Here is a 26319-nt window from a genome sequence, read left to right as displayed (position 1 = left end):
CTTCCGGTCGGCGCCAGCGTTAATGGCGGTCCTCTTTCCGAGCTCCGGAGGAGGACTGCTCTGCGAGTTCGGGTCTGACCCGCTACGGCAAGCGGGGGACCCCTAAAATCACAGGCGCGGAAGCCTGTGAACAAGGAGACTCAGTGGGCACCAGAAGCGCCCCCCCTTACTGCGAAAGAGCCTTTTTAAAGGCTCCGGAACGGCATCGGGAGAGCGCGGTGCTGAGAGTCGTTACCCAGACCGCAGGGTGAAGCCGCGTCGCCATTGACGGAGAGCGCCGATTCCTTCCTGTAAATTTTGGACTGAAAAACCCGTGAGTAAGATTGGACGTCTATCTGGAACTAAAGATTTAAACCTGAAATTTGGCTGAAAACGGGGAAGGTGAAAATTAAGGAAGTCTGCCTTCCCCCGACTGCATGACAGTTAAAGCAACGGAGTTTTAAAGCTGCATCCGCAGGAAGCAATTTAGAACTGTTTAAACCTGACATTGAATATAGATCCCCTCTAGCAAGCAGGGCAGAGGGGAGGAAAAGGGACATTAGAATTCTGCATGATCTACCTAAAAAAAAAAAAAAGCCTTCCGCTGTCTTAATCCACTGAAACGGACTGCCAAACAAGATATTAGGACACTGAACTGTCTTTAGAAACTTGTGGGAAAGTTACATGGTTAAAGTTTTGCTTGATACAAAGTTTTGGGACTTTATTGCTACAGTATACTGGAGTGTGTTGAAAGAGTATCTACAGGAAAAAAGATATTCAAGCCTCCTGATATATTTGTCTTTAACTTCTTTGTTTCCCTCACTTGGACATTTTGTTCTGCTCCCTCTAGAGGGCTGAAAGAATTAGTTGCAACGGTTTAAGACAGTGGGATTTTCCATCAGGGAACTGTCTTTGTGGGAACGTCCTTGGGACATGAGTGCCCCGGCAGAAGAGATAACTACCAGAGCTAAAGCTAAACAGCAACAACTGCAACAAAAGAAAAGAGGCTCAATTTCTAGTCTAACTCCTACAGGAGCAGCTGGGCAAGAAAAAGTGACAGCTGCCTCCATGGAGTCAGTGACACAGGCATTACTTAAGATAAATCAATCTTTGGAGACTTTGACAAAGCAGAGTACAGAAAACTCACAAAAACTAACAGAACTAACAGCGAGATTGGACTTGAACACGAAAAGTGTGACATCCAATACAGAATCTATAAATAAGCTGATTGAAGAAAACTCGGCAACACGTAAAATTGCAGAGGACGCCAGAAAAATTGCTGGAGAGGCACAGGAGAAGTTAGAACCGATTGCTAAAAAGGTATATGAGCATGATGCGACCCTGTCTTTGATGGAATTACAGAGAAAGGAGAGAAACCTGAAATTAAGATCAATTCCCGAGAGTGAAGGGGACAGCCTTGTGGAGTTCCTAACACAAGCATTTGCTGACTGTTGGCAGGAGGATTTGGAGGAGGAAGAATTTAAGATAATAACAGCATTTAGATTGGGCAGGAGACAGAACAGAAAGACCCCGAGGGATTGTCTGATTACCCTCAGATCCACGGAAGAAAGAGACAAAATATTAAAACTACATTACCAAAAGACCTTGGAAATTGAAAATTCACCTATACAAATCTTTAAAGACATCCCTAAATATATCTTGGAGGTGAGAACCTTCTATAAGGATTTGGTCTACCTGCTGAAGAAGAACAACATCCTCTTTAGGTGGGAGTTTCCACAAGGACTGTCCTTTAACTACAAGGGAAAGAAGGTCAAAATAAAGACAATCCAAGACAAAGAGAAGTTCCTGGAGAGAAATAACGAGGACTTACAGAAGGGAACGGTGGATCCAATTCTAGAACAAAGGAGAGCCTTAGATATTTTGAACCTATCATTTGGACTTAAACCACCGCCATCAGAGGAAGAGCAACAACTTGGAGCAGTAGGAGGAGTAACGGAGAAACAATAAGATGGCCCTGCAATTCCTCAGTTGGAATTGCAATGGGCTGAACATGCCTTTGAAGAGACGACAGGTGTTTCATGTTTTGAAAAAAGAACAATTGGATTTGATTTGCTTACAAGAAACCCATGTAACCAGGGTACACAGGAAACTACTTATAAATAAAAGATTAGGACAAGAATTTATCTCATCGGACAAAGTCAAGAAAAGAGGAGTTGTGATTTATGTAAAAGAGAAATGGACCCCAAAAATGATGTTTAAAGATGAACAAGGAAGATACCTGGCAGTTGAAATTCAAGTACAAGGAGAAAAATTTTTAATAGTTGGAGTTTATGCCCCAAATGAAGGCAAGGCGGAATTTTTTAAGAAGCTTCATGAAACTCTGATGGATTATTTGGATTACAATGTAATAATTATGGGAGATATGAATGGTGTGGTCTCTACAAATATGGACAAGGCACAAAGACTGACAATCTCCAAGGAAGGGAGACTTCCGAAGACCTTCTTTGAAATGACTGAAAATATGGACCTAATAGACATATGGAGAACGAGGAACCCTCTTGAGAGAGAGGGAACTTTTTTCTCTCAAACAAACTTGCTCCGACCATAACGCCGTGAAGATGGAAATGAAACTCACAACAACTGCTCAATTTAGATGGAGGATGAATGACACCCTGTTTCGAGATGAGGAGATCCACATGAAGGCCCAAAAAACTTTAAAGGACTACTTTGAAATAAATCTAAAGGCCGATGTGGAAAAAAGAGTGATCTGGGACGCAAGCAAAGCTGTGATGCGAGGATTTCTGATTCAACAAAATTCAATAAAAAAGAGAAAGCAGAATGAGAAGAAGGAAAAGATTTTGGAAAAGATAAAAGAAGGAGAGAAAAAATTAAGATCAAAACCAAAGTCCCAGGAGATTCTGAGAGAGATCAAGTTATATCAAACACAATATATGGAACTGATGAATCAAGAGATTGAATGGAAGATAAAGCAAATGAAACAAAAGACATTTGAATCGGCAGATAAATGTGGCAAACTTCTGGCTTGGCAATTGAAGAAAAGGCAGAAATTAAATACAGTTACAAGCCTAGAAGTGGATGGAAAGAATATATCTAAACCTAACGAGATTAGAAACTGTTTTTTGAGCTATTTTAAAAAACTATACTCTCAAGGGCCACAAAATGAAAAGGATATAGATGAATTCCTTAATAAATATGGATTACAAAAAATCTCTCATCAAAGTAAGGTGGACTTAAACCAGAGAATAACAGAACAAGAGATAGAGGGTGCCATTCAGGACATGCAACTGGGCAAATCTCCAGGACCAGATGGACTGACTTCCAGATATTACAAAGCCTTGAAGGAGTGGTTGGTTCAACCGTTAAAGGAAGTCTGTAACGAGATTTTAGAGGGGGAAAAGGCACCAGAGTCGTGGAAAGAAGCTTATATTACACTCATACCAAAGACTGAGACTGAAAAGACTCAACTTAAGAACTACCGCCCAATATCATTACTCAATGTGGATTATAAAATTTTTGCAGACATTTTGGCAAAAAGATTTAAAAGAGTGTTGATGGAGAAGATTCACAAGGATCAAGCAGGCTTTCTCCCAAAAAGGCATTTATCAGACAATGTAAGGAATATAATAGACATTTTGGAACTACTAGAGGTGAACTTAAATACCAAAGCAGTGTTGATCTTTGTGGACGCGGAGAAAGCCTTTGACAATATTTCTTGGAGTTTTATGAAAAAGAATCTTCATGGGATGGGGGTAGGGCAAGGTTTTGAGAACGGTATGGGTGCGATATATTCTGAACAAAAAGCTAAGCTGATTGTAAATAATGTGATAACTGAGGAACTTAAGATAGAAAAAGGAACACGACAGGGGTGCCCAATTTCCCCATTGCTTTTCATTTCTGTTCTGGAGGTGTTGCTAAATATGATTAGAAATGACCAGCAGGTTAAAGGTGTACAGGTCGGAGCCAAACATTACAAGTTAAGGGCCTTTGCAGACGACTTAGTATTGACCTTACAAGAGCCAGACACTAGTACGAAAAGGGTGTTGGAGATAATTCAACAATTTGGCCAGGTAGCCGGATTTAAACTGAACAAACAGAAGACTAAAGTCTTAGAAAAAAATCTAACAGTCATGGAGAAGGAGAAATTTCAAGAAGAGACAGGTTTGACAGTGGTTAAGAAGGTGAAATACCTAGGGGTTCACTTGACATCTAAAAATTTGAACTTGTATAAAGACAATTATGAAAAGTGTTGGTCAGAAATTAAAAAAGATCTAGAAATATGGTCAAATTTGAAATTGTCAATGTTAGGCCGAATTGCAGTTATTAAGATGAATGTATTGCCTAGAATGTTATTTTTGTTTCAAACTCTGCAGATTCTTGACAAGATGGACTGTTTCAAGAGGTGGCAGAAAGACATTGCAAAATTTGTCTGGCAGGGCAAAAAGCCCAGAATAAAATTTAAAGTACTTACAGATGCAAAAGAAAGAGGGGGATTTGCCCTGCCGGACTTAAAACTGTATTATGAAGCAGCAGCGTTTTGCTGGCTGAAAGAGTGGATGCTCCTCGAGAATACAGATATCTTGGATTTAGAAGGTTTCAATAATACATGTGGTTGGCATGCATATCTATGGTATGATAAAATCAAAGTGCATAGGGCCTTTAAAAATCACATTGTCAGAAAAGCGTTATTTAATGTTTGGATAAGATATAAAGACTTGTTGGAAAACAAAACCCCTAGATGGTTGTCACCCTTGGAGGCTAAGGCATTGAAGAAACTCAATATGGAGGCCGAATGGCCAAAGTATTGGGAAATCTTGGAACAAGATGGAGACAAATTGAAATTACAGAGTCATGAGAAATTGAAACCTAAAGTACGAGACTGGCTCCATTATTATCAAATAATGGAGGTCTATAAACAAGATAGGAAAATTGGCTTCCAGGTGGAGAAATCAAAATTAGAAACTGAATTGTTAGAATCCAATACCAAGAATTTATCAAGAATGTATAATTTGCTGCTGAAATGGAATACACAAGATGAAACAGTTAAATCGGCTATGATTAAGTGGGCACAGGACATTGGTCATAACATTATGTTTGCTGACTGGGAATGGTTGTGGAACACCGGTATAAAATTTACGGCATGTAATGCCTTAAAGGAAAATATTATGAAAATGATCTATAGGTGGTACATGACCCCAGTCAAGCTAGCAAAAATTTATCATTTGCCTGATAATAAGTGTTGGAAGTGTAAAGAAACTGAAGGTACTTTCTATCACCTTTGGTGGACGTGCCCGAAGATTAAGGCTTTCTGGGAAATGATATATAACGAAATGAAAAAGGTACTTAAATGTACTTTCCCGAAGAAACCAGAAGCCTTTCTCTTGGGCATTGTCGGCCAATTGGTGTCAAAGAAAGATAGAATCTTTTTTATGTATGCTACGACAGCAGCAAGAATACTCATCGCAAAGTATTGGAAGACACAAGACTTACCCACTCTGGAAGAATGGCAGATGAAAGTGATGGACTATATGACACTGGCTGAGATGACTGGCAGAATCCGCGACCAGGGGAAGGAGACGGCGGAAGAAGAATGGAAGAAATTTAAAATCTATCTTAAGGACTATTATAAACTTGATGAATGTTAAAATGTCGAGGTTTTGAGAAAGAAAGGGTTACAGCGATATAAGATTAGACTGAAGGAAAGATTAAGAAGACATATGTTTGACAGAACTATTTAGAAGTTGCTGGAAAATTTTGGACATTGGGATGCAGAAAGGGGAGGTATGGGGGAGTCCGAGAAAGAAGGTTTATGAAAAAAAGGTCATGAAATTATACGTGTTTGTATGTCTTTTTATATGTTTGTATTGTTTTAAAAATTTTGTAAAATCAATAAAAATTCATAAAAAAACAAAAACAAAAACAAAAACACTAAAGGTAAAAGTAAAGTGACCCCTGACCATTAGGTCCAGTCGACTCTGGGGTTGTGGCGCTCACCTCGCTTTATTGGCCGAGGGAGCTGGTGTACAGCTTCCGGGTCATACTAGACAATGACAAATACTATGATTTGCATCCCCATTTGCTGTATATTTATAGACTATCTATTATTATTATTATTATTATTATTATTATTATCATTATCATTATTATTTTAGGTGCATATCTAAGTGTACACCTAGAGTGTAGTGTGTAAAAGCGACAAAATAAAGCCAGTCATTGACTGCAGTTTCCTGTCACTGACAAACTTTAGTTGACTGCCATGTCATGTGTGGAATGGCTCAGAATCATTCATTCTAAATAAGCCTTTCCCAACCTTGTGCCCTCTAGACATTTTGGGCTACAACTCTCATCAGACTTGACCATTGTCCATGCTGCTGGGACTGCTGGGAGTTGAAACAAGAAACATCTGGAGGACACCATAATAAGAGCATTTGTGAATCAGGCCAAAGGCCCATCTAGGTCAGGATCCTATTCTCACGGTGGCTAGCCAACCTGTGGGAAGCCTATGGAAGCTAAAATGCCTCTGGGAAGCCTGAAACAGAACCCGAGTGCAACAGCAGTGCTCCCACTTCTGGATTCCAGGCAGCTGGTAGAGGCATTCTGCATTTAACAGTAGAGGCAGAACATAGGCATCATGGCTGGTACTCATTTATAGTTTTATCCTCCATGAATTTGTCTAATATTCTTTTAAATTAATCCAAGTCAACTCTTTCTTTGTTAAAGTTGCAAGCAAACAAACTGCATCTCTTGTCACTGCCATTTGCCTCATTTACTCAGGTTCCCTTCCTGAGAAAGTTCAGTCATCTCTCCCAGGTCTTCATAATTCATTTAGCTTCTCTGCAATCTCCTTTTCCTTTCTTTCCTCTCTTGTCATCCAAAGGTCCAAGCAGTTCTTTAACTAGTATCCTGCTACTTATATATATTTGAAGAATTTGTTGTTGTTGGGTCTTGGTGTTTTCAGCAATGTGCTGCTCAGATTCTCTACCCCCACCTTTAATTATCTGCCTGCATTGGTTTTGTTCCTTTTTGTTCTCTCCATTTGGAGAGCTGCTCTAAATAGCGCGCATTCCGTTTTGTCTGCTTTCCGTTTTGAAGAGTGAATATGCTTGAATGGAAAATGAAATAGAAAAAGATTATGGCTTAGTTCCCAAAGAAGCTTGTGCATGCATGGGGTGATGGCACCAGGTTTCCTACTCCTCATGCCACTCCAGAGATCTCCTGACCTTCCACATGCACAGAGGACTGATTGGATCCCAACCTATACCCCATAGGGAAGAAACATGCCCTGAGACTATTGAAATGGTATTCTGAGCACAATTGCTCTAGCAATGCCTTTGATTTCTCAAGCTGTGCCACCTTCCAACAATCATTCTTTGTGCTTTCCAAAGGGTTATAGGACACAACAGCTTCAGAAGCGAATACCTAGTGGCTCTTGACAAGTATGGTACAGTGCAGACCTTTACAATAAGAATTAGAGATTGAATCACCAGTGGAAATTTCAGGGAGATCTGTCAAATTGTGGCTAAGCCATCAGCCTCATAGTGAAAAACCCCCAGGGAGACAATGAAAGGGAAACACATAAAGAAATGACTAATATATAAGCCTTTCCAGAATATAGTGCCAATTTACAGAAACCAGAGCAAATGTGTTTTACTCAGTAATTAATTAATTATTATAGTGTGGTTGCAGTCAATACAGCAGGCAAACGGAGCTCTTTTCATTTCTTGCTAGTGATTCATAGACTCCTGCAAAGGTGACTTCCTCGGACCGGTTAGTCTTTGACCTTCTTGAATTGAGATGGCCCAGTATATTAGGCAGCCCAAGAGGGTTGGGCAGGCCCAGCATCATCTTGGTGAAGCAAATGCTGGGACCCACCGGGGTTGATGCCATCATCCCTTTAAAAAAAGCTTGTATTTGACACTTATACCAGTCAAAGAGATACAAATCTCAAGAGTTCTCTGGAGAGAGGGATTGATGGTAAAACCACTGTAACTGTGATTATGACGCTTGATTGTAACACAATCTCCGAAGGATTTACAAGAAATTAAAAATATCAGTAAAAACAGTTAAAAACAAGTAGTCAAAACTTTGAAAAGAAAATTCAAATAAGCAGCAAACTGAAAATAAATTAAAACACATCAACAGCTACATTTTTGGATAGATTTGCCTACACAATATTGTTTTAAGCAGGCAACGAAAAGAATACAGTGAAGGCAGCTGCCTGATGTCAATAGATTGGAGTTTTCCAACAAACAGAATCAAGGATATGGGATGCTGGAGATCAGAGGCGTACAGAAGGTACATCCGCAAGAACCCTCATTAATTATGCCTTGTCACTTCTCTTATTTCAGGTTACCCCGTGACTAACATTTGTATGGTGGGACACAGTATTGCCCACTGGGCCCGGGTGCATCCCATCAATATCAGCATGGGTAGCTGCCTGAGGCTGCCTGAAATTGTCATAATTTCTTGGGTCACAAGACCTGGCATGAGGTGTGAGGAGTTTTTGCCAAACGTGACAGCCAGAGCTGCCCTGCATGGGCCTCCCGATGCTTTGATTATTCAACTTGGAATGAATGATTTGGTCCTAAGGAAGGGCATTGACCTGACCTGGAACATCAAAGAGGACTTTGATAATTTGGTCGCCTTACACCTGGAATTGACGATAATATGGTCCCAACTCTTGGAGAGGCATGGTTGGTGTGGTTGCCACACCAGGCAGCAATCAACAGGGCCTAGAAAATTGCAGATAGTGCCATGGCACAGAAGGTGCAACTATTGTGGGGCTAGGTGATTCGGCACCCTGCCATTACATTTGACCAGGAGGCCTTGTTGCACAGTGATGGTGTTCACCTTTCCAATGATATTTGGCTGGCCAATATTGTCAAAGGCATTAGGGGTTGGTTGCAGGTGTGAGGGTGTTGGCGGCGAGCCTTTTGGCTCAGGTGGCGGTTAGGCATTGGATAAGCCTTGTCATGGGGCGGTTGTTGCCTCTGGCCTGCCCCTCCACGTAAAGGGTATTCTGTTAAAGGGATCTGGGGGTGTTGTTCCTGTCCGAAGCCTGGGTGTGGGCTACCCCATCGGTGACCCTCAATTGATGTGCATCATAGGGTTCCCCCATCGGTGGTTGACTCTTACAGGACTCCTGCAGACGGGCAGGAGTCAGGATATAGTCTTGCTTCACCCACTTGCCTAAGCCAAACCACTCACATCTGTAACCAATAAAATTGTGGCCTAATTTATCCCATTAACCCAACATATTTGTGTCTGTGTCTTTATTTCTGAGGGAACTGTGGGGCCTGGGGCCTCGCCATGCAATAAAAAAGACTACTGTGGTGAAGCTCTCTTGGTTCAGGAATGGTTATTGCTGTTGTACCAAGCATAGTTGGTAAAAGGTGCTTCTAGTCACTGAGGCTCCTGGACAAGAAGCTGGATCCAGAAGCATCCTCAGACAGCACACCTGCTCTTTCATGGGGATTGCAACCTGTCCAGGGCAGGCAATTGACTAATTTGTCAGACAAAGGGACCACTCACCCAAAGTGCTTTCTTTTTGCCAAGATTCAGCTTATTCATTCCACTACCGTATCTAAGCAGCCGTCTTGGGCGCTACATAGCCTTTCCTGATCCAGATGTTATGGAGAAATAGAGCTGAGTGTCATCAGCATCCTTGCCCAAAAACTTATCATGACTGCTTCTTACAGCAGTTTCATATAGGTATTACATAGCTCAAATCGGGGTGAGTGCTCAGCAAGTTCCACCACCTCTTTTTCTAGAAAAAAAGCCCTGAGTCTTACAATTATTAATGATCCCATATGTCATATTACCACCCTTCACAGTTTACATAGGTTTCTCTCACTTCACCCAATACCATGTATACAACAAGATAGGTAATAATGAAAGATAGAGATAATAATAGCAATTTGAACCTATGTGTCTCTAGCCAAGATCCAACACAACCATGGCTCTTACACTAGATTATTTTTGCACAAGCTAATAGCAAGCCAGTTTCATTTCTCTTGTTTTATGCCAATATCTCACATGCTGAATTGCTAAATAATAGTTCTTTTAAATATACACTGTTCTGAAGGGCCACTTGTTATTTTCATAAATCCTCATGAGTTTCTACAAATATTCAACACCTACGCATCATTCAAGCCCTTCAGTAGGAATGGTGAATTAAAAGCCGCAAACATACTGAAAACAAAGGTTGTGTGCTGATCCAGCAAATCCATTCAACGGGTCAGAGTCATAGTGACAATAGTCTGAGTCTCTGCTCTGCAAACGCCATTTGATTGCTAATGTCAACAAAAGCATTTGGTTATGATGAGAAAGACAGATGCAATCACTTTCTTGCATGAAGCCAATGTGTCTAAAAATAGGAACAGGAATGGAAGAGAAGATAAAAGCAGATTGGGTTCTTCCTAATCAGCATGGCTGTAAAATGAGGGACTTTACCCAAGGCTGTGTATTCCAAGAAAACCACCATTTCAACAGATTTATGAAATCATTAATTGTAATAACATCATGAAATTATTAAATTAATTAACTTGACTAAAAGACTAGGAACAGGAGCATAGAGCTTTTTAGCTGAGACTTTGCATCCTTTGTTCTAAAAGCACTTGGTTTTTTAATGCAATTTTTTTAAAAAAATATGTTTGGCTCTCTGTTGTCCATTAATGTACTGTTTCATCTAGTGAAAGATGAGGAGCCTGTAATCATCCAGATGTTGTTGGACTGTTAATGCGTGCTTCAGAATGGAGGTCACACACATGGCCCTCTCTCCTCCTCCATAAGATCACCAAACCCAGGAGCTGAAAATTACCTAGCTGCGCCATTGGTTGGAATGTAAGAAAGGGAGGGATTCTTAGCTGTTTGAAACCAGTGGCAACACTTTTCAGAAAATTCCACAGGCATCTGTTTGGCCACTGTGGGTATAGCATGCTGGACAACATGGGCCTTTGGTCTTACTCAGGAGGGTTATTCTTATGTTTTAAGAAGAACCTGGAGTACTCCTGTTTCATATTCTGGTTAGTCAGCTGTGTCCTCTTTCAGAATATCCCATTCCCTCTCTCTGTCTTGGTTTTCCATCCCCCACCAACAGTCATTCTGCATTCTGTAGCCACCACTGAGCATGCTCAGTCCTCATAAGGATGTTTTGGCTTTCCCTTCACTTCCCTCACTAAATAATTATTTACTTCTGAAAACATTTGGATGCCCCCATGCCTGCTGCTACCTTTACCATTTGTATGGATGGTACTGTTTTGGCTACATAAGGATCCAAACTCACTTTGGAAATACAGTAGAACCTTGGTTCTCAAACTTAATCCATTCCAGGAGTCTGTTCGACTCCCAAAACAGTTTGAAAACCAAAACAGTTTGAAAACCAAGGTGCGGCTTCCGATTGGCTGCAGGAGCTTCCTGCGCTCAATTGGAAGCTGCAGAAGCCGCGTCAGACGTTTGGCTTCTGAAAAATGTTCGCAAACTGGAACACTTACTTCCGGGTTTGTGACATTTGGGAGCTGATTTGTTTGGGAGCCAAGACATTCAAGTACCAAGGTACCACTGTAGAGGGAAAGACAGGAAGCTGCCTTACAGGCAGGAAAGAAAGGGAATGACAGGATGCAGGCATGCGATTGGCAAAGTAGGTGCAGGGAGGGGCAGCTGCCCCCTAAATCAATAAAAATACACAGCAAACTGAAGTTCTGCCCCCCCCTTAACAAAAGGCCTGCTCCCCCCACAAAAATCCTGGCTACGCCTATGGATGCAGGTGGTTGGACATTTACTGCATTTACTGTCTGCTCTGACTAGCAGTGACTGTCCAAGGACCTGGGCAGAAGTCTCTACCCATTTCTTCTAACTGGAGAGATTCCAGTCTGCAGTCCCCAGAAGATTTGAAAAGAATCGCACCCCTGAAAGAATTTGGGGGCTGTAATATTTGATTCTCGCAATGATTTGAATCAGCAACAGTTGGCATTTTAAGCTTTCACTGTTCATCACTCAGAGAACATGTGTTATTCCACAGCTTATGCATGCTGTAAATAAATAAACAAGCTTGTAAACATATGGGTTTGCTGAGCAAGTCCTCCAGTATCAGAGAAAAGGAGGAAGAAATCAGAAATGGATTAATCACATCTTTCCTCTAGTAAAATTCTCACTGTATTATGCCTCCTTTCACCTCTAAAAAGTGTAAAATCAATAAAATAGTAGACTGTGCAAATCACACTTGTTTATGTAAAGTGCCTGACATTCATTTAGACAACGGAAAGGGTTTTTTGTGGCTGCAGAACCTGAAAATGTGGTAGCAGGGGGGAAAGCTAGCATGAATGGATGTGACCTATATCTTAACATGTGGCAAATCGGGGCAGCGTGGCCTATCAAGCATCCCATGGGGTAGCTGAGAGTCAAGCAGGATCCAATCTAGCCTCCATATATGGAAACAAACCACCCTAGTAACCATGGAAATCGATCACTGGCCAATTGGCTGGCATTGAACCACAACTCCCCATGAAATGAGCAGGGGGTCTGTATGGAACACACTGAAAACAACCGCAGAGACAATTGTCACCTAGCATAAAATAAATTTTGCTCTGTGAATTGCTGCTGGTCAGGTGTCTTTTGATGAATCATCGCTACCGAGATGTGTTCAAAGGGCACATTCCTCAAATCGAGCTAGTCTTGTCACCCAGTAAACCAATCATTGGTCGCCTAGGAAACAAGCTAAAGGTGCAAGTTTGCATGCTCTGTAGGAGCTTCTAAGATTAGAGATTGAATACTGGTTAGTTTACAAGCCAGAGAAAGCAATATCCCTCAAATTCTCATTTAAAGCAGCTCACTGCACAAACCGTAGGTTCTATTTCCCCCGTGATGAAGAGATCAAAAGAGAGGAGACTTATGTTAGCGATGTACTAAATAAAGCATGCATCTTTGATAGTTGGAGCATTTGGCCTAGGAAATTACCAAAGGTATGTTTCCATGGCAACTAGGACAATTAATTTTATTATACTCATATTGCATGTGGTGTGTTTTCAATCATTCACATAGGACAAAAGCACACAGACATTTTAGAAATGACATTGTAAATTTGCTTCCAACCTCACTGGCCACTCAAATATATTCACGTTGAAGTGTATCCACTGCAGTGGTGGAGAGTATGTGGCCAGTGAGGTTGGAAAGCCAGTTTTGGAAGCTTTTGTGTAAACCCACAACAGAGTTGAAATTTAAAGTACTTCTTAGCATTTCCAGCCATTTCTTTGACACACACACGCACATACACACTCATTTTCCTCATCACCTTTTTAAAGTCAGCAATTGCTTTGTCTGACAAGCCATGGCTGGTGCAGTCAAGGTGCTCTTGTGTGGATGGGGTGTTGTTGGCAAGAGAGGAGGGGGTGGAGGGAGAGGGGAGGGGCTGCTTATGCATTCTGCACTCTGAATTGTTCAGACTATCTTTGTGATGCTTGATTATCTGCCTCTCCACAGCACTCTCTGCTCCCTTTAACCTCCATGAACCCTGCCTGAAGGTAGCTCACAGGTTTGTTTCTCCTGGTGTTGGCACTTTAAATAATCAAAGTGAGTGAAAGGAGACAGATCCCACCCCCTCTCTGACCATCACCTGACAGGTGACCTATTTTTGCATAGTGCTGTGCAGGAAGCCCATGGCTTGCAAAGTGTCTTTCTTAGTGCTATGGAAGATAGTTAGGGCTTCTGTGCACAGTGCTGTTTAAGGCCCGACAATCACTGAATTGTCACAGGATCACTGACTGTAACTATTGAACACGCCTTGCTCATGACACCATGCTGGGGTTCCAAATATGGGTTGTTTGTTCACTGTGATGCTCTGCCCTTATGATCAGGCAGCATCAGATTTAATGAATGAATGAACTGCAATGAATGAATACAAGGAGCAGGAAGGAGAAAGTATATAGTTAACTTACATTACTTTTCAACTACATTAAGTAAAAAGGCAGTGGTTCCTTCCACCTGTAAAATGGTCCATCATTCACAATTTTCTACCTGCTTAGTTCAATCACTTATTGGAGACGTTTGCTGCCCTCCTGTTCCATTAGCATCACTTGAGGTAGGTAGGTACAATTGGTACCAAGACACTCTACAGTTGCCAGAAATAGAGCATTGAGTGGCAAGTGTTATACCTGCAAGTGTTCTTAGCCTTGTGACTGTTTGTTCTGTGAAGAGGCAAACAACAAACCATCCAGTGATGATTTGTAGTAAAGCTCTTCTCAGGAATGTGCCAAAATAAGGGGCTGCATCCAAGGAATAGCCTCTTGCAGGTGTTACTATTTCTCATAAGAAAAAGGAGTCACAAAGAAGAGCCTAGCTTCAATATTTTGGTTTGATCCATGAGATTATTCAACACCCCCTTTGAATCCAACTGTTTCTAAAGGTCTGGAATGAATTTTCTTGAGGCTGTTAATTTTACAGACAGAAAGTTGATGTTTAGAGAAGACAATGCTTTCTGATGTGGAAGATCAAACCTTACCTGATAAATTTGGCATTTACTATTAGGATGTGGGGCAAAAAAGTTGCCTACCAATTCTGACTACCAACGTGAAGGCATGACAGGAGTAACAGGAGGAAGGAAATGTTTTTGATGCTCCCCACAGAAACAGCATAAAGAGCAGGAGGAAGAAAAGAGGTGATGCCAAGGACCTTCTGGGTTCAGAAGGCATTCTGGAACTCAGTTTGGTTTTCGGAAAGAAGACTTGCTCTGTCTGAAGAAAGAGCCCCAATAATAGATGGTGGCTTGGTATCTTGGAGGCAAGGCCAGCTCTACTATTAGAAAAAAATAAAGAAATGACCTTAGGTGGCAGATGCTGGACGGCAGCAGTGGCAGCTCCCTGGTTGTTCCTCCTGAGCCCATGGATATTTCTCTTCTGATCAAGGATAGAGCTGGGTATACCACACAGCCTGTCATGGGACCTCTAAACTAGCCTGCTGCCTCAGATGTGGTGGAGGATGCTAACAGCTGCTGGTGTTTTGAAACAAAATTTAGCTGCCACTCCATGAAATGGAGACAGGGAACCATCTTATTTACTGTATTTATTCAAATCTAATGCACACCGTTTTGGAACAGATTACATTGCAAAAATTAAAGTGCACATTAGATTCGATGGAACATGTACATTTGCCACAAATCCTTTTTTTTGTTTCGAGGTGCACATTAGATTTGATGGTACATTAGACTCGAGTAATTACAGTATTGCCTTGGGTAGTAAAAACTCTTGTGCTAGCCCTGCTGGAAGGACAGGGGCTCAGGATGGGATACTTTCCATCCTGTTTTCTTCCTTTCCTATCAAATGCAATGAGACCTCAGCTAGCGAAATATCTTCTTGAAGTGACTTGCTCTGAAGCTGACGGTGGGTAACCAGATCGGCAGAAGTATTATTTCATTAGCAGAAATTGGACTCTGGCTCAAATGAACCCTGTTATTCTATAAGGGGTGGAGAGTTACAGGCCAGACAGTGGGCTGCTCAAAAACCCCAGACCATTTCCCTCAGCCTTGGATTAAGCACCACAGCTCTTCTACAGCAGTAGTCCCCTGACAATGCACATAGTCAAGAAGTGGAGAAATGTTATGTCTCCCTCACGGTGAGCTTCTGTTGATGCTCCAGGGCTTCCAGAGCCCATGAGAAAAGTACCTGTCACAATAGGCTCTAATATTGTTCTCTTTTCTCTCTTTATTATCTTGTTGCTTGGATACTGCAATGATTCACTTCCATAGATATTTAAAAACCCAGAAGGATAGGGTAAAGAATGGCTTGATACCGAGTTTGAGCAGTTCAGAAGACCTGCATACCGCAGCAGTGGGCTGTGCGAATAGAGCAAGAATGAAGTCGAAGGAAGTGGCCAGGGCTGTCTTTGGAACGCACAGTCCTCCCCCTCCGTTCGACTTAATGCCAGTTCAGGGAAGTGATGCACAGTTTCTTCTTGTAGCCCTGTGACAAACCCAAGTTGCAGAGACAAACCTGAACAAACAAACAAACAAAGCTGCCTGCAAGTGGTTGAAGAGCAGAGGGAGCCCATTTCCCCTCATGCTGTGCCATTTGCGGCCTGTGGAAAGAGGGCTAACATGATTTGGTGTGTGAAGCTGCCCGTCACTTCCATGGAAAATAAGTGTGAATGCTGCCAGGCAGCTCCTGTCCTACGGCAAAAAAGCAGTAAGAAAAAGGAATAAACCAAACTTCTTGGCAGTGGGGAAATATGTATTCCGATATGTGCTTTGTTCTTGATAGATAGGAGATGGATGGAATGACGCAAAGGGAAATCAGAAATTGCTCAGCAAGTCTCCAGGTGCAAACATTGTTCTTAATTTGTAAAAAAACAATAACTCCAAAATATACTAGACTAATATATGATACTCATATCAGGAACAACCTTTCCATGTGTCTGACTCTCCTAGGAATCTGCTTCTTTTAAATAAAATTTTGCTTTCTGGGAAATGCAAGTTAATTTTGCTGTCATCTTACAGGCACCAGCACCAAGCAAGGGACAGCACCCACATAGCACTGGGGGTGTGTGTGTGTGACAAAGTGTAGGCTGGGAACAGGAAAAGAAAACAGGCTCACCACCCTGAAATTCGCCCAGCCCTATACAATACTTGTAGTTCAAAGGTCTTTGCATACACTGCAGTCCTTGTAAGGGAGTCAATATTATTATCTGCTATACATACCGCAGGCGGAAGGACTGAAACAGAGAGTGTGGCTTAGGTTTACCTAAGGTTGCCTAGTGAGTTCCTAGCAGAATCAAGGTTCAAACTGGGGATTTCCTCAGCCACTGTGCTATGCCAGCTCTCTTTTATAAACAACTGGCAATAGTGAGGAGTAATGACAGAAAAAGAAAAAGTTGATTCTGCTAGCATTCAACTGCACAAATTTTAATCACCAACCTATCTCAACCTGGTGCCTTCCAGCTGTATTAGACTCCACCAGACACAGCTGTAGTCCAAGCAGCTGGAGGACATCAAGTTGGGGACCACTTTTCTAAATCATCCAGGACAGACCATTGCTTGACACAATAATACTGGAATTGATATCAATTTGCCAGAGTTTTTTCTTGAATTATCTTAATGGGAAGCACTGACACGTATTTCTATGTCACCTGTTCATTGTCTGCAATTCTGTAAAAATCTAAGTGCCTTGAAAGAGAAACCATAGCAACATACAGTAGAACCTCCAGACATAAGAGGAATTCAATGTCACAAGCTTCTGATAGTTTCACCAATGCAAACATTTTGGCTTACAGACAGACTGATCCCCCGTCTCCTCCTCCCATGGAGTTTTCTCCATTTAAACCAATTTGGTAGGGGGGGGACCCTGTTGTGCAAGAAGTGATTGTGCAGGGCTTCCACTGACAGATCTTATGATTTGAATCCCACCTACATTAATATAAAGAAAGAAACTGAAGTCCTGTTGTAGCTTTCTTTGCATAACAAATATTCTCCACTCCACCCTCAACTAATGCCATCTACAATTCCTAATCACAGTGAGTGGATTCTATACTGTACATATATTATGCGCTCAGAAGGACACTGGCTTTGCCTGTCCAATATATAGACACCACAAAACCCCGATATATTTTTATGGGATAGGACTTTAAAACAAATGGCTTGAATATCAAAAAGCATACATTTAAGCCAGGTTTCTTTTGTCCCCTACAACTGCTTTTTAAATGCAGGGCAGAACAGTTGGTTTTGGATTGTCTTCATGTGTGTCATTTGCTGTAATTATTAATCAATCCCTAATGATTTATCATGAAGTCAGTAACCTGCCAGTAACCTGACTTTTTACTGGTACTTTCAACAATGGATTCTATTTACTACTGACTAAATCACTAACTGCTGCCAGTATTTCACTCAGCTGCATTCCTCAGAATTGTTTGCTAAACCTCCCATCAGCCTAAGCCATGACATGATACCAACTTAGCTAAGAGGCACATTCATCTAAGCACATTTGGCTCTTTTGTCAGTCTGTAATGAGGAACAGCACACTTCATTCTAGATAAGCAACATCCTTACCATTTACAAGGTTATCATCTTTTCAGAGATCTATCTTTGGATTATTGATTTTCCCCCTTAAAAGACCAAGATTATTTTGGGTTTTCAGCCAAATCTAAAGTTCACAGCATAATAAAAGCTGCCTTTTCCCCATCAAAACTGTGTATACAGTGGTGCCCCGCAAGACGAATGCCTCGCAAGACGAAATACTCGCTAGACGAAAGAGTTTTCCGTTTTTTGAGTCGTTCCGCAAGACGAATTTCCCTATGGGCTTGCTTCGCAAGACGAAACGTCTTGCGAGTTCTTGTGAGTTTGTTTCCTTTTTCTTAAAGCCGCTAAACCGCTAAGCCGCTAATAGCCGTGCTTCGCAAGACGAAAAAACCGCAAGACGAAGAGACTCGCGGAACGGATTAATTTCGTCTTGCGAGGCACCACTGTACTTTGATCATTAATCATTTATGTGCAATAGTGTTTTAGAATCCTTGCATCCTTCATCCTACACAGCCCTGTAGGCCAGGGATGGGGAATCCTCTTCAACCCGGGGGCCACATTTATTTGTGGGCAACATTCTGGGGGCCACATGCCGGTGATGGGAAGGACCAGAGGCAATAGTGGAGCCTTTGCACCTACTATAGGCTAGTTTCTACACACACATTTGTCTATTTCCCATCCAGGCAAGGGTCGGGAGTGGGAGTCAGGGGCAGGTCAGCAGTTAAACACTGTCAGAGAAGTTAACTCTTTATTCAAACAAACCCAAACAGCACAGGCCTAGTAATCACATCAACTCCTCCCAGCAGGTCTTGCCCCAATGAGGCAGTTGTGAGGACTGAAGGTCCTCGCCTTCCCACTGCTCTCTAAGGCTCCTCCCCTGGGTCTTTCCCCACCAACATGAGGCTCCTTCGTCTTGTTTCTCTTTGCTCCGTCCTCTGTGTTCTGGGAGACTGGGGGTGGGGAGGGGAGCTGGTTACAGCAGGAAGAGAGATTCCCTGACTTCTTCAGCAGCCCGCCTCCACTCTGCTTCTTGAACAACCCCTGCTTCTGCCTCTGATTCTGGATGGCTCTCTGCCCCAGCCTCTTCCTGCTCACCAAACCCTGTATCCTCTTCAGCTTCCAACACCTTCTCCTCCCAGTTTGCTCCCTCTGGTCGCTCATTGTTGTCCTACCACCAATCCACTGGCTCTTAGCCTTCTTCCCCTGAGGTTTCCCTTGGAGGTTCCCCAGCTGATGCCTCCTTCTCCTCCTCTGCATCCAGCCAGTCCATGACATCAAGCAAGAGTCATTGTTGGAATTCAAAGTTCCATTCCAGCCAGCCAAAAACAGCCAAAGGGGGTGTGAAGCAAGGTTTTTGATGGGTGTGGCCTGGAGAGTGCCCTAAGGGCCAGGTAAAGAGGCCTCAAGGGCTGCACTTGGTCCCTGGGTCTGAGGTTTCCCATGCCTGTTGTAAGCAGATGAACACATTTCACATTCTACTTATGGAGAAGGGGTCTTCTCTGAGTAAAACTTAGTGGAGGGGTATTTTTTATCATTATGTTATGCATTCTGTGTTTTTAACTTGTAAACTGCCTTGTGATCTTCGGAATGAAGAGCAATATATAAATTTAATAAATGATAATAAGACTGACCCTTCATTCTTCCAACATGCCCCCCAAAGGGACAACAGGTCAGATTCAAGAGGCTTTGTGTTTTTACCCTGTTTGGCATTTCAAGTGTGAAAGCTAGCTGAGCATGGAGACCAAACTTGTAAAATACATTAAATGTAGATACTTGAGGACTTCCGGGTTGGCGCCATCGCCGAATGGCGGACTCCCTCCGAGCTCCGGAGGGAGCCTGCTCGGCAGGGGCTGGGTCCTACCGCACCGGCGATGCGGGGACCCTTAAAAACCACGGCCACGAGGGTCGTGGACATGGAGACTCGGCTGGCACCGCTAGCGCCCTCCCGACTCGTGAAGGAGCCTTTTTAAAGGCTACGGATCGGGTGCCGGGGAGAAGCGTGGTGCTTTGAGTCCTCTGCTATCCCTGCCGAGCGCAGCCGCATGCCATCCGGCGGAGAGCGCTGACTTCTTCCATTGAAAATTCGGACTTTTAGACAACAACCCGTGAGTAATTTGGAAACTGGGTTTAAAAGGAGGAAAAAAAAAGAACTTCTTTTTGAATTGGACACGAGCGGGGGGGGATCCAAAAAGGAAGTCAGTCCCCCCCCTATTGTAGACCTTCCAAGACAAGGACGGGGAAACCAAGGTCCAAAAAGATTTGTATTGCTGATAAAAACTAAGAATTCCACGATGGGGAATCATAAGAACTGTGCTGGAGGATGAATTGAGGGAGAAGAAACGTAACCCCCCCCCCCTGGGAACCGGGGTGATTGAAGAGAGAGCCTGGTGAAAAGAGTCGGAGATTTTGACAGCTGTCAAAGTAGCTGTCAAAGTCGGAAAGCAGAGAGGATTTTACTATGAGAACTTTGCTGGCTAAATTTGTTACAATTTGCTACAACTTGTTAAAACTTGGATACAAAATGGCGAAAACATGGATAACAATCGGACTTTTGGACTAGAGAAGACAAAGTTACAACAATCCCCCTAGAGGAGTTTCGGGACATTACAAAGATGGTCGTAAGTGGAAAAATACCATTGGAATTTCACAGGACTGGTTATCTTCTGGGAAAGCTGCAAAACGGAAATAATATTTTGTCTACAGGGTGTTCAGCTAAAGGAGACAATAGAATTTTCTATTGAAGAAAGGAAGGGACTGAACGCAAGTTTTTGTTCCTGAATAATAATAATCCCTGCAGACTTACTAAGCTTCTGAATTAGAACGTTTCAGCAGCGGAACAAGAGGAAACTGGACTACAATTTGGAAAGAACAATGGGGGGAGCTTTATTAAAGATCTGAAGTTAAGTGTTCTAAAAATAACTATGAAAGGAAAAAAAAAAAAAAACCAGCAAGGAGTTGGGGGAAATAGGTGATTTATGGATTGTAAGAATTCCAGGCGGATAACATGGTTTGGTGGTCAGGGGGAAATTGAACCGGGGACAGGGGGGGAGAACTAAAATCCAAAGGCTTGTCAACTTCTTTTTATTGAACTGGCTTTGTTTTATCTATTATACCTTTTATTTCTTATTTCTGATATTTCTATTATGTGGGGTGTCTTTATTATCAAAAAAAAGGGAAATTGTGGAATGAAAATGGGGTGGGCCCTGGGAAAGAAATTTTTTGTGTTTTATTAAGGGTATTGATGAGGAGTGTAGAAATTTTAAATTCGAATAATGGTTTAAACAAATTAAGTTTTTAATCAGAACTGAGAGCTTGTGGAGCCAACAATATGAAAAAGGAATATGGTAGGGGTGGGGGAAGGGGGGAGTCCCAGAAAGTGGATATATGAAAATAGGGCTATGAATGTATTTTAATTTTTACTTTCTGTATTTTTGAAAATTTTAATAAATATTATTTAAAAAAAAAAAATAAATGTAGATACTTGAGATGGTCTATGTGCAGAAAAAGAATTCAAGAGAGGCAATAAAGCAGCCAGACGGGGCCTGGCTCCTTTCAGTGTGTCATTCCCAATCAAACAGAAAAAGTCTAAAGCAAAATGCTGTGCACCACATTCAAGAAGAATTAGTGCCACATAACTGTGAAATAAAAGGTCTAATAGCAAAGAACGACAGAATTGTGTCATTTGCAGCATGAAACTGTGTCATGAACTCTTTAACTGTTATTTTGAAGGAGGACCATTAGAGCTTTGCAATTTGCTGGTTATTATGTTGGCCTGACATATTTCAATTCACACTGACCCTTCTTTGTGCCTATGGTATCTTTCAGAGATAATGAACATTACAGAATGCCTATATCTACAGTATCGGCACTGAATTTTCACTGCTGATAAGAGATCCAGTAAATATTGATCCTGCGGAGAAAGCAAGCCAACGTACAGTAAAATTGTTTGGAACAGTTCAGGAAAAGACTGTTTACTCTGTTCTGGATGAGATTGTACTTTTCCCTCTTAAGGAACAGGTGTGCAAGTAGGCGGTACTAAGATCCAGCCCTTCTTTTGAGTGCACAGGTAGCACTTGTGGCTTCTACTGTTGCACCAAGTGCCCCTTTCCTGGACAGAGAGGGTCTGACCATATCTATGCTCTGGTTACATCTGTATTAAATTTCTACAATTTGGGCTGCCTTTGAAGACAGTAACTAGATTATGGAGCATATCTCAACAGCATTAAAACAGCTCAGATATTGGGATAACCTCATGCTTTCATATGGATCTGCTCTATTAAACACCTAGCCACCTTTAGAGGATGAGGCAGGAGGTGACTGGGCTTCTGCCCAGTCCTTTGGTGGTGACCCATCTATGGAATAGCGTAGTTCTGCTAAACTACCTGAATTCCACAGTATACTTGTGCTGACATTTGACTCCACTGTTTACAATTTTTCCCTTTTCATGCATGTTTGTTCCTACTAAACAAGGATAACACTTCATGCATATGATGAAGTAGACTCCATCCCTGAAAGATTATGCCAAAATAAACATGTTAGGCTCTAGGTGGCATAGAGAATTACTCTCTTGTAATTCTCAGAGTAATTGGTCTGGTGCCAAATGTACTTAGATTTAGGCACCAGGTTAAAAGAATTATTTTAATCATAGTGCTTAAATGAACAGGATGGCATTTTATTTCTGTTTCAGAAGTTTTGATGCTATTTCTTTCTACTGCTGCTTTATCTTGTTTTCTTCTGCTTTCACCATTTGTGATTCATTGTTGCATTGGTTTTTACTCTGCATTTTTATCTCTTTTTTTTTGGAAGGAGCCTTGAAAATTTTGCATATAAATCAATAGGTGGGATATAGGTATCTTCAGGAAAATAAGTGTTTCCAAATTATCAGATAATCTACCCTTAAAAAAATCTATTTATTCATTAAGTGTTTATAAAAATATTATTCAAAGAACAGAGTTAAACTTCATCATCTTGGAGTGGTACAGAAATACCATGATATAGTTCAGACTGTTGCATATTTACGGATGGAAGGGAGAACTGGATGGAAACCTCCTTTTTGGAATTCTAACTTTAGAACTGGCCTGCTGACAATCATATAAAGCCCTATCAGGACTATATACATTTAACACTTGTAACAAGCTGTATCACACCACTTTAAACCGTCATTGCTCCCCCAAATAATCTTGGGAAGTGTAGTTTGTTAAGGGTGTTGGGAGTTGTTAGGAGATCCTGATTCCCCACCCAGAGCTACAATGCATAGAGTTCCCTTTGATGATTGACTGTTAAACCATTATTGGAACTGTAGCTCTGTGAGGGAGAATAATTCTCAGCACCCTAAACAAACTACAGTTCCCAGGATACTTTGGGGGAAAGCATTACTGTTCAAAGTGGTATGATGCAGCTTTAAATGTACAGAGCAGATGGGATCTAAGTCTACCAGTTATTACCACTCAGGGTGGGACACCGGAACGGATTCATACGCAGAAACTTGCATTTAGTACCCACTGAAATAGACAGGCAAGGTATGGTTTCATTTCCATTGAACTTATTAGAACATAAGCAGAACTAATGTAGTCTGGATTCAACCCAATATGCTTGACTACTATAGACAGGTGGCTAGCAAAAGGAGAGAAACACTGGCATCAAATCCAGTTTATACATGTTTCCTAAGTATCTATCTATCTATGGTTATGAAGTATGAATCTGCAATAGATAGATCATGGAATCAAATACAAAATATAGCAACTCCTATTGCTGTTAGAGTTGGGGTTTTTTTAATTAAAAAACAACACCTTTGTGTTCTAATGAGAAATGAATTCAATCCAATTTTCTTCAACTCTGTCTCTTGATTCCCCACCCCATCAATCATAAATAACTTTATCAAAACTACAGCCATCCATTTCCATTCAGACCATTCATATCTCCAGTCATTTCAATGATAAGGCCCATCAACAAACAGATTACCAATTCCAAGTAATCCACATTCCCTTCTGAGCAACCTTTGGTGGAAGAAGCCAGAGGCACAAGTGGGAAGGCAACAAACGGAAAATTTAGCTTTGTTCAGGGGTAGGCTAGTTCCCCCCCCCCCCCCACAAAATAAAAACAGTTTAAAACAACTTACCAGCACAAAACTAAGGTGGGTAAAAAGCCATTGTTCAGGGGTAGGCTAGTCCCCCCCCCCCACAAAATAAAAACAGCTTAAAACAACTTGCCACCACAAAACTAAGGTGGGTAAAAAGCCATTGTTCAGGGGTGGGCTAGTCCCCCCTCCCCTCTCCCTCACACACACAAAATAAAAACAGTTTAAAAAAAACTTACCACCACAAAACTAAGGTGGGTAAGAAGCCATAGTAAAAAGATGTGTCTTTAGCATTCGCCAAAAGCTTTATAAGATGCCAGACAGACAGACTTCTGTGAGGAGGCAGTTCCACAACTTAGGGGCTGCCACAGAAAACAGCCGCTCCTGGGCCATACTCCCTGAGCTGCTTTCTGAGGGTGGTGGAACAATGGAGGCCCAAGCAGAGGGGGAAGGAAGGCTCTGTAGAAAATGAGGCATTTTTCCCCAGCTATTTGGAGCCTGAGTCACGTAGAGATCTGAATGCCAATACGAACACCTGGAAATGAGCCTGGAAATGAACCCATTTCAACCAGTGTATCTGTTTTGAAATGGGTTGTCTTTTTTTAACGCTTGACGTTTTATTATGTTTTCATGTGTGCTGAAAGCTGCCCAGAGTGGCTGGGGAAACCCAGCCAGATAGGTGGGGTATAAGTAATATTATTATTATTATTATTATTATTATTATTAAATTATGATTGTGTGGGATTCTAAAGGGAACCCCAGTCAGTAATTTGGCTGCTGCACTTTGGCCCAGTTGAACTGTCCCAAGTTGTGTCTAAGCGCAGCCCCATGTAGAGCACCCTGCAGTAATCCAGTCTGGAAGTTGCCAGAGCATGGAGTACAGGGGCCAAGTCATTTCTGTCTAAATGGGGCCATAGCTTCCAAACCAGCTATAGCTGGAAAGGGGCCTATAGTGACAGTGTTAAATCAGGGAGCAAGCCCAAGATATCAACCTGTTCTTTCCAGGGGAGTGCAGCCCAATGAAGACTACCAGTAGCCACAGAAAAGGAAATTGAGAGTGTAGCAGGAACCCCCCACCCCAATCATTCAGTTTGTACAAACTTCACACACTCACACTCACACACTACATATGCCACACTTCTGTTATAAATTCATAGAAAAATCAACCATACATCGGATTTGCACTGTTCCATTTTTATTTTACTCCATATGACAAGGACTATCAAAGGGGGGTGGCTTGGTTCTGGTCAGCCATAATCCCTTCACCATCCCAGCACATCCACAGGAGCCCTGCCCAGTTGCTATGCCAACCCTGATGGTCCTAGACAGAAGACCATCAAGATCACAAAGAACTTGCATATGGGAGTGGATTCAGCATGGACTGAAACAAAGGACAATGATCAGATCTTCCCTCTGGGGGCAGGAAACTGCCAACTCCCCTTTGTCTCCTGGAAGTGACTCATGGGGAGGGGGAAAGGAGGAACCAGCCAGGTGACAGAACACTCAGGTTACCACCACAACTCCTCCCTCAACCCCTCCTTTCTGTAATGTATGCATGATGTTTCTGGGGGTGGGCTTGACCTAGAGGATGGGAATTTCAAAAGTTTTTATAAGGTCTTGCACACCATCTTTCTGGGTCTTTCCTCTCTCGCAAGTGAGGAGAACACCCTATTGCAACAGTTCAATAAAGGCCAAGCCTACAGGCTGCTGTTTTGCTCCAAGTTATCCTGGTTGGTGTCTTTATTTTGTCCAAGGGAGCGGAGCCCTCGGATTTTTCCGGTAACAAGGGAGAGTGAAAAGGCCTGCTTGAGGCTCATATCAATTAGTGGGACAAGTTGTGTCATATGAGCACAACTTGTCCCACTTGTATACCCTATTACAGTGATGGTGAACCTTTTAGAGACTGAGTGCCCAAACTGCAAGCCAAAACCCAGTTATTTATCGCAAAGTGCCAACACATTTTTTTCTGTGTGTTTCACGTTTCTTCTTTATGACTGCTGTTGTAATAAATATGTAATGCAATAACTTCATAAAAGTTATTGCATTACATTCTTCATTAAATTATCTTTCCATTGATATATAATTTTATGGTATAACTCAGTGCTTTTTTTCTAAAAATGTTTAGGGGTACTCTCATTTTGACTTAAGAAAATCACCACTGGGGAAAAATAATTACAGTTCAAATTGGGGGAAATAAATACAGTGAATTTCTTCTCCTGTTAAATTCCCAAAATGTTTAGGGGTATGTGTCCCCCTGCATCCCCACAGGAAAAAAGGCACTGGTATT

The 26319-nt window shown here is 41.9% G+C and overlaps 1 protein-coding gene across 3 annotated transcripts in view; it reads right to left on the bottom strand.

Moving 5' to 3' along the window:
* The window catches only part of GPR6 (G protein-coupled receptor 6), a 78485-nt gene extending 53957 nt beyond the window's left edge, over window positions 1–24528 (bottom strand). The window contains exon 1 of one of the 3 annotated variants that reach the window (XR_013984645.1): window positions 24272–24528. The gene's annotated coding sequence lies outside the window, so the exon portion shown is untranslated. Of the gene's footprint in view, window positions 1–24165; window positions 24189–24271 lie in introns of those variants that run through there. The other 2 variants (XM_081000431.1, XM_081000432.1) reach the window with 2 other exon arrangements.
* Between the last annotated feature and the right edge of the window lie 1791 nt (window positions 24529–26319).

Source organism: Podarcis pityusensis, assembly GCF_964106645.2.
Source record: "Podarcis pityusensis genome assembly, chromosome: 3".
NCBI classification, from domain to species: domain Eukaryota; kingdom Metazoa; phylum Chordata; class Lepidosauria; order Squamata; family Lacertidae; genus Podarcis; species Podarcis pityusensis.
Note: the sequence above shows the minus strand (reverse complement) of the source record. Positions and strands in the feature narration are given on the sequence as shown.